We start from the raw sequence: 9,698 nt of genomic DNA, 5'->3' as shown, positions 1-9,698 counted from the left end.
AAATTTTAAGATTTGTTTAATGTACCAGGGACGTTCCTCCATCCCTGACTTCGTAGTAGAAGAGAAAATATAATCTTTCTGCTATCCTTTCATCCATCCAGCCATCCTTCCATCCAATTATCTATCTAATGTGTCCATCAAATCAATTAAAATCTGTACCTAAACATTTTTGTTTTGATTTCCCATACTTTGGGGGCAGATCTTCAGCTGGTGTTGCAGCTATAGCAGTTTATACCAGCTGAGGATCTGCCCCCAGCGAATTTCAGTGTTCACAATTTTTTAGAAATTGTACCAGAGCTTAGAAGTTTCGATGGCTCAAAGGATTTTTTTTTTTTATTCTTGTGTCTTACATGCTTCTGCTAAAAGGGCATATATTTCAGAACCCAGAAGAGGCAGGAGTGGTTTGCACAGTTTAAGCACTCTCAACTCCCATTGTTTTCATTTTGCTTGGTTACTAATCGTTGTTCATTATAGCTGATCAAAACTTTTTCATCAAAACTTATTTTTGACCAAAAAAGGCCTTGTTTTAAAATGAAAAAATTTATGGAAAATTTCCATTTTGTTTGAAAATGTCCAGTTTCTCAATGAACCCCCGCCAAATAAAAAATGTTCATGCTTTTGTTGTTGGTTTAAGAAAAGAAAAATTCCACTTGGGGGGGGGGGGGGGGAAATGTTTTTCTTTCTTTGAGAATTGCTCATGGTAAATACCATTTTACAACCAGCTCCACAAATCATGGCATGGCACATTTGGACAGAAGCCACATTTAGCCAATCATGTCAGAAGCATGCATCAGAGAGTAGCATTCAGCCCAGTAGCAACAGCAAAAGCATAAACTCTTTCCTTTTGTTCTCAGAGGATCTTATTCTCCAGGATGCTGAGCACCTCCCAAAAGAGGCTGAGAGTTCTTGACTCTTACTGACTTCACTAGAAGTGAAAAACTCTCAGCACCATGCTGAACTGGACTCAACAATTACTTAATGTTGCCTAAGTTTTTCTGTCATGAAGTGATGATTTCCTAGAGAAGACAAGAGAGCAGGGAGAACACAGATTTCTTTTGATTTATTAATGGCTCAAGAAACTTTTAAAAAGTGTCTGCTCTGTCTATATTCAAAGGAACGTGGACTGCAGATTTTTGGGGGTGGATGGACGGACACTGAGCATTAAAAAGTCTGGTAATGAACAATTAAGGGGGGGGGATAGACAAATATTCAAATACACTCACAGTTCGTACCAACTCTTAAAAGTGAAAGAGTAAAATAAAAATGTGGAGCATAGGAGCTTCACAGGATCCTCATTCGCCCACCCCATCCCACCAATAAGGAGAAGCCTGGGAACAGTCCGTTATTTTTATTTCCCTTCCTGATTCTCTGCCTTCCTTCTGGCAGCTTCTTACAGCATCTAGATTCATTCCTTCGTTATTTTTTGTAATGATCTAGACTGTGACTTGCAACTCTTTAGAGATTCCACATATGGCTGCAGTCTGAATGTTAACCAACTTATTAAAAACATAAACTCAATTTTACCTCAAGGCTCTTTTCCCAGTTAAAGTGCAATGAGATTTCACAGTACAGATTTATTACAGTTGTCAGTTTTTCCATATCTCCATCACAATATAATAATAGGTGCTACACAAACTAAGGTACTTAAAGTGCATTACAAATATAGCTAGGAGTCTATTCAGCCACTTCTGAGGTGGAGTTTGACACTGTTTAACAATGCACATTAATAATGCACAGCTTATTTAGGTCAGAGTAAAAAGAAAACTGTATCCAATGAAAATAATAAGGGGAATTTATAGAGGCAGATTGTCATTACCCAGACTGGAGTTGATAAGGACGTTGTCAGGCATAACAACCCTACTCTTGCAAATAGTGCATTGAGCTCTTAAACAAACATGAATTGTTAGACCCCTCATATTTTTGTTTCATTTGAAAACGTGGCACAGCATGTCCAAGAGCAGAGTACAAAGTGCCCATGCTGGGGCATAGGGTCAGTACTGATCCAAGGGTTATTTGCGATATCATTATAGCTTACTTAAGTCTTGTTTACCTTGCTGCCTTTATAGAATGTGGTAGATCTGTTGTAATCTGTATACCATACACTTGGTGATCACTCTTGTCATCTAAAATTATTATCTTATTTATGGGCTATGAATAAATAAATAAGAGTTTTAGCCAGCTGAAACTCTTGAGTTTCTGATTCTCAAGAAATGTTGATATTTTGGAATTTGGGTTTATTTTGATTGGACCAATTTTTTTTTTAAATTCCTCATGGACTGGAAATTTAAAAAAAAATGTTTTGGAAATAATGACACATGGTGTTTCCAAGATGAAATATGCTTCCCAGGACTGGCAGATGCTGACTGAAATTAACAGTGGTGAAACTGACAATGTCGATTTCAGTCAGTATCTGTCAGGGATCCCAGATTCTGTGGCCACCTGACTCCCAAACTGCCTGCTCAGGAGTTGGGAGCCCAGCTGGTCTGCATAGCCCCAGAGCCTAAGACCCTGGGAGTTCATGTCACCACCTCCTGGCTCTGTGGTTGGTATCCTGGAAGACCTGAGAGTCCAACTCAGGTTGGAGTTCTCAGGGCTTCCAGACTCCCTGCAGCGGAGCTGGGAGCCCAGACTCTGAGAGCCCTGGCTTGAGCCAGGGCTGCCAGGCTCTAGGCTCCATGGCCAGGAGCCTGGAAGCCCTGAGGATCCCCAGGGTTTCCTGGCTCCACAGCAGGGAACCTGGAATCCCTGGCATGGTAGAGCTGCCCTGGAACAATGGAGCCTGAAAGCCTGGGATCCCCAGTCATGGGGAAAGCTGCGTGGCAGGGCTGCCCAGAAACCACAGACCAGGATAGTGCACTTGGTGGGGCTGCCCCAGAGCCAGGGACCCTGGAAGTCTGGGGTCTCTAGCAGCCCACCAGGTGAGCTGAAAGGAAACCAGACAGGGTTCTGATGGATCCCCTGCCTTTGATTTGGCAAAAGTTCATTGGACCAGACTACCCTTTTGGAGAAGTTTCAGGCTCAACTAATTGGCATTTTCTGATCAGCTCAGGCTGTGGATCATTTGTAGTAAAGAAGTTTATTTTTTCCCCTTCAGAAGTGCAAGGTGTGAATTAATTTGTAATCTTAATACTGATTGAATTTGCAGGGTGTTTCTCTGAGATTTTTGTCATGGCTAAACAGTATGAACCTCCAGGAGTATGCTGTAGCAGTCCTTGTGAGAATACCTCCCTTGAAACAAATGAAGATATATCCAGTTCAGTTGCCCTGTATGTGGAAAACCCCTAAGGCTGTTCCCCTCTCCCTATTTAAATGTTTTGGTTTGGCTAGAGTGTATTATTTCATATTTCCCTTAGAATTGTTTCTTTGTTCTGCTTTGTAGTGTTGACGTACAGTAACATTTTATGTCAGTAGCCCTAGTGTCAGTGGTGACTTTGAGAAACAGTTCCTGATGATCTCTTCTCCTTGCTCCAAACACAATGCTAGGATCCCCATAAGTTTCTCCCTTTAGCTTGCCTCCTTTGTGACGTGATCTGTCTTCTGAGCCTTTCAGTGTTGTGTCTTACGTGGGTGGGTAAATGGGCGTTTCTGCTTAGTGGAAGATTTCCTGGCCTGTTACACTCTTCTTCCTTAGGCGAGAGAGGCTAACTTTGGAGCTTAAACCTGATCACCCCTAAATAACGGGGCAAGCCACTAGAATAACAATTTAAAATTATTCTGTAACTTCTCTACTTTTTCTGTTCTGAATTGTTTTACAGCAGTGGCTGCATTTTGGAAGTGGGTAAAATGATACAATGAAACTTGTGCAAAGTGAAGCTCCGCTGTATTCTTTGGGTTTATTTTAAAATCCCTTCTGGATGAAAGAGATGAATGGATCTGGAGGACTGGTTAAAGGATAACGTGGAGCCTTCCACCTCTAGGTTGTTTGTTGGAAGAAAGTATGGACCAAAAGTTGTCATCATCTTATTGATATTTGCATGAAATGAACTTTGTGAACAGGCATCCACAAATCGCTACCGTAACTGGCACCATTGGTGGCAGTCTGTGGAGAAACCAAGAAGTAAAGCAGTTGGATGAGGTGGTCTGAGGGCTTCTTACCCTATGATTGCCCCTGCTTCACCTCTACTGAGGATAAGTCTGGCATCTATATTTAATTTATGGCAATATCCTCTGAGTAATTTTAAACCTATGTTGATAGCATTTTAGACTAGCTTAAAAAAACAAACTTTTTTTTCTGGTTTTATGGTGGAGATCACTGTTCGCAAGTGACTCAGTTCACCAGCAGCGGGTTTAACCTCTTACTGCCGTTAGCGAGGGAGCCTTTGATTGGACAGTGGGGAACGAGAGAAGTCAAAAATGCATATGTGGCAAGGAAGGCTGTTGCCCCCCCCATTCTGCTCTCTGCTTAGCCATTGGCTGGGCAAAGGGAGATGGGCCCAGATTGGCTGCTGGTTACCCCCGCCAATTGCCCATTTAAACTAAGCCTCCTACAATATGTCTGCACTGTGGTTTAAAACCCCCAGCAGACTCAGATCCCCAGGTCTACAGACTTGGTCTTGTGGGCTTGTACAACGGTGCTAAGAACAGACAGGTGGAGGGCTTCAGAGTCCAAGCTCCACACCAACGCTGTTTTGTTAATCACCATTGAGTATTCTCCAGCTGTAATGCTGGAAACAAATCACTTTCAAATGTCAGAAGTAGCCTTCAGTGTTTCCTAGATAGTTGAATCTCACAACGTTGTGCTGGTTTTTTGAAGGAGGAGGACTGAGGTCACGTTTGTTTGTTTGTTTGTTTGTTTGTTTGTTTGTTTGTTTGTTTGTTTGTTTGTTTGTTTGTTTGTTAGGCTTTAAGGAACACTGGTTTCCTCCCAGTGCAAGATGTGAACTGCATACATTTAAATACTTGTTTTAAAGTAAATCCATCATTTTACTTGCCTCATGCTCCATTTAGGTCTGTAGTAAATTATGCATTGAAATGAAATTCCTGATGTGCATTTAAACTGTTGCATTTAAAAGAAAAGTCAAATCAGTATTTTAATATTGAAGTAGACCAGTACAATTCTTTTTTCCTTATTAAGAAAATAATCATGTGAGTTGACCTCCATGTTAGGTTAGGTAAGTAGTGCCCTTTATTTAGCTCTTGCAAAGAGGGTGGAGGCATTATGGTAAAAAAAAAAACAAGGTGACTCCTTTTGCTGCCGCTGTTTTGAGAATAGAAAAAAGTGGTTTCCTCACTAGTACTGTAGCTGTTTCTGTGTGGGAGTACTCTGTGCCACGACAGAGCTTCATTGAGTTCCAGGGGGCTCTGCGTGGCTGCAGGGGTCTGACCACATGGTACTCTGTGTAGGGTTGGGGCCTAAGTGAGGATTTAAATTCTGCATGCAGTTGGGTCAAACTCTTTGCAAGGTCAGCTCTCCCTTTGGGAGATGACTGGAAAGAAAAGAATGGTTTTGAATGCTGCTGACTCAGAAAAATCAGTACTGCATAGTGACAGGTAGGTGAAATGTACTCATGTAATTGAATTCCACGGTAGTATTACAGAGTGGAATCTGAGTTCATGAGGATACAGGTTGGGCCCAGTGGTACCCCAGCTGAGAACCAGGCAACTCTCTCTGAGCTCTCTAATATCTGCCTCTTGAATGCTCCTGTCCTTGCTGACCAATCTAATTACATATAAATGTAAATATACATTGTCTGCATCTTATCCTGGCTTCAGATTGTCAGCTGCAAAGAGCCAGAAGTCTGGCTTTTTATTGGGTGTTGAGCCACTCCAGCAAATAGCATATGTCATTAGTGAAGGGACAACAAAAATAGAGCTTAGCAACAGCTAGCAGGCTTCTGGCACTTGAGTTTTACAGGCAGAATTTGTCTGCTAAAAAAAATCTTCTATAAGGCTGCCTCTTTGCCTCTTGCCCCATAACACACACAAGGAAAGACTGTTTCAGAACCTAGTTAAAGAAGGCATAAAATAATTAAGGTATTTGTCTGAAACTGGGGGTTATTTGGAGGAGGGGGGCAATATTGCTGTTAGGCTATTGTAGAATGCCTAGGGCTCTTTTGGCGGTTTCTCACTAACAGTTCTTTTGAATTTCGTGTTAGGGCAGTTGGCAAAAGTGGAAATGGATGACGTCTGCTGTTGTGTAGAAGGAGATCCTGGACATTTAAAAATTCTTCTCCTAATTAGTTGGTGTGATATTTTTTTAAACGTAAAGTTAATTTTTAACCCCAGAGTGTTTACTGCTAATAAAATATTAAAAGTTGAAGCCATTTCACTCCAGAAATCACAGAACTAGAAATGACTGCTTTGAGGTGTGGAAGAGCCTGAAACAATGAAACTTTGTTCCCATGGCTGTCTGCTATACAGACCCGTCACAGAAGTGAGATACAAGTGTCATCAGTTTCAATATTGTTTGCTCTTTATAAAAAGTGGGTAACATCCCATGGCATATTATTAAATATGTTTTTTATTTGTTGAAAAATGGGCGAGTACCAGACAAAGTTGTCTGTCTTTTCAGATTAAAAATGTTCTAGACACTTAACTTCTCATTCAGTAATTTCTGGCTTTACCTATTGAAAATACCGTGTCTGTATTTTGTGGGGGAATATAGACTGTTGTAGTACAGTAATTGTGATGATGCTTTGATAACATATGTATGAATCCATGGGTTCAGTGAATAATTAGATTTAAGAACTTTGGCTGCACATTTTCGCTATGTAAAGGGTTTAAACATTTGAGTTCTGAGTTTTTGTCTAATAGAATCTATACTTTGTAATCGGAATCGCAAAGCACATTTTATATTTGTAGCTATTTTTTTGTTATGGTTGTCAGTTGTCTTTGGATAAATATGTAGGCCAAAATTCAGCAGTGATATCTATGGTGGTTTTAGGTTTGTTGGTGTAGATTGGTCAGAAGAATAGGTGTAAGTGGTGACTGGGGCTCCTCGGTGCTACAATGGTAAAAATAATAATAAAGAACTTAACTTACACACCATGGGGAGGGAGTTGCAGGAAAAGCAAGTAACATCTGGGAACAAGATAAGAGGGAGAGAGGTGCTTTATTTTACCCCATCCTGTTATTTGCTTTTTAGTTGCTAACTTATACCTCCATTTTTGTCACTGCTGAATTTGGTTCATATTAGATATATAACTTTAATGTTTACCTTAAATATGCTTGAGTCCATTTTCTGCTGGTAAATATGACTTTACCCACAGATTTTGTTTTCCGATTCTGTTGAATAGCAATCTAATGAATAAAATGCAATCTAGCAGGAAGTAATAAGTGAGGCTTCTAGGAGATATAATATGTCTCTGATATCAACTGTGTAAAAGGTAAGTACTTAAATGCCTTTTTTTGAAACCATGAATCATTTCCTTTACATTTTTTTTTTGTTGTCTCCCAGGAAGACCTGTGAGAATCTAGTCTTAGAAATGTAAAAATACAATAGTTCTTTTGAACAATCAAACAGAAGGGATTGTTTGTTCCTGTTGGCCTGATTGCTTTTATTCTTTGGTTTATAATATGGATAACTAGTTATAAATGCAGTGCCAAATAAGTTTCAACCCTGTATAGCTCATGTGAATTGAGAGTTCCTCTTGCTACCTATGCCTGAGTCCATCAATTTGCTGCCAGCCTGCCCCCTCAGAAGGTTTAGCAAACTTTTGTTACCTGTTTGTGTGGCTCTGTGGCCAATGGTAACCCCCTTCCATGGACTGAGAAAACTGGGGAGAGAAACTGAAGAGTTTCTTTCCAGGTTCAAGTGGGTAGGGAGCAGTTAGAGGCTTCAGGCTCTGCCATGACCTGCTGGCACCGATATTAGTGAGAATGGTCCTCTGACTACCAGCTCAGGTATGTACTGCTGCTTTGCGCTTTCTATAAGAACAAAGCTCTCTCTGGTAACATAGGCTACTGCTGTGGAAAAGTGTTCCTGAGAGCGATGATCCTTAAATCCTGCAGGAACCACATACTTTGAGAAAGAGGCTCGGTAATATGTTTCACTGTTGCTTAAGGCTTGTATGGCTCTTCTTCTTTGAACTAAAATAGTTCTTTTGTGACATGAAGCAGCTTGACATTGCTTTATTCTGACCACCATTCTAAATTATCCTGGCTTGCATTCCTGAGAGGAAAACTGTTGTTTACGTCAAGTGTTACAAAGCATGGCATAGCTTAAATGTTGAGGGAAAGCCGTAGCCATGAAAGCAATAGTCTAGTTTCATAGGCACTGTGTGTAATGTCACCCGGGTGGGACTATGCCTTTTTATAGTTCCTTTGATCTTGTCTGTCTCTTGGACTCACCACAAACATTGCATTTACAGTCATAGCTACACGAATTATCCCCAAAACGATGTGATTGTCATGAGATTAAATCACCCGCTGCGATTAGCAGTTTATGAATTCTGAATGCTTCTCTCACAATGCTTCTCTCACAGACAAAAGTAGTTCTTTCAAAATACACTTGGAAAAACGAAGGGCGTGATGTTACTTCAAGTGAATGAATATGCATAGCTGTCTTAATCAGAGATCATAAAATGTTAGGGGATCATGCTAGAAATCGCTGTAGCATGTCTTCTGTATAAACAGGGTGCATAGTTCCGTCTTGTTAAGCATATTTTCTGCTAATTAGATGGCCCACATGAAAAATAATATTCACCTTATTTGAAAAAAAAATACAACTATCAGAAAGGTATGTTTGAAAAATATTACATAGATATTCTGTATACTACATTATAAACATAGAAGGCAGTTTTGGTTCATCTCACTTATAGCATTTTCCATTAATTAATTTGTTCTATGAATTTTCAGATATTAGATAATAGAACCTTTTTCTGTATTTTAATGTGTAACTTACAGGGAGACTTTAGATTTTTACTGTGATTTTTTTTGTTTTGTTTTTGTTTCTTTGTTTCTAGGAGTGCAGCTAGCTTCACCTTAGAATATTTCCTGAACTTGTGTTCATTTCTTGTTTTAATAGGAAAGCTGTAAAAAGATTCTGTAATTTTATCATCTGTGGACAGCAGCAAGTTCATATGAATAACCACTGAAATGACACTGTCAAGTCACTGAGTAAAAAGCAACAAAACTTAAACGTTGAGTGTTCTTGGGATAGTTTGGGATTCCCGTAATGATGATTAGTTTTAAAGTGGAGGCAGTGCAGATAATTACACCTTTTAAAAAATGGAAGCCATTCCTTACCAGCCACCTTGTGCCTTCTTGAATAAAGACAACTGTGTACCCATGTCATGGTAGCAGTTTGTTTATACATAGGATATCTCCCCACCAGTATCCAGAAGGAGTAGCCCGCATCCAAGGGCAGAACTTACCCACTGGATAAAATTCCTTACTGATCAAACTTTATTGGCGTTCCCCTTTGCAATGAATTTGGCCTGCTGTGTTTTAGTTCTTTTATTTATTTACCTTTGATTTTGAAAAGAACAATATTGGGGAGAATACTGAAGTTAAGAAGTCTCCTGCAAGGAGATTCAGCTCCTTGTGTATAATTCAGTTGTTAGTTCTAGATAACCTGGCAGTGTCCCCTTCTAAATGGAACAGTTGCCTTTGTATTATAGATATTGACACAAGTCCATGTGTAATAGTCGGGCAGATTCATGTCATATTTTCATATTCTTAGTTCACGTTTAGTAATGAGAGAGAGTAGTATTCAGCTACCTATTTTTTGTGAATTTTTAGGTGTATTTTTGTTCTCT

The 9,698-nt window shown here is 39.8% G+C and overlaps 1 protein-coding gene across 24 annotated transcripts in view; it reads left to right on the top strand.

The window, feature by feature from the left end:
- AOPEP (aminopeptidase O (putative)) overlaps positions 1 to 9,698 on the top strand; it is a 393,415-nt gene that overhangs the window by 329,934 nt on the left and 53,783 nt on the right. The window lies entirely within an intron of this gene.

Source organism: Chelonia mydas, chromosome 5 (assembly GCF_015237465.2).
Source record: "Chelonia mydas isolate rCheMyd1 chromosome 5, rCheMyd1.pri.v2, whole genome shotgun sequence".
NCBI classification, from domain to species: Eukaryota; Metazoa; Chordata; order Testudines; family Cheloniidae; genus Chelonia; species Chelonia mydas.
This window is presented reverse-complemented; position numbering and strand designations above follow the sequence as displayed.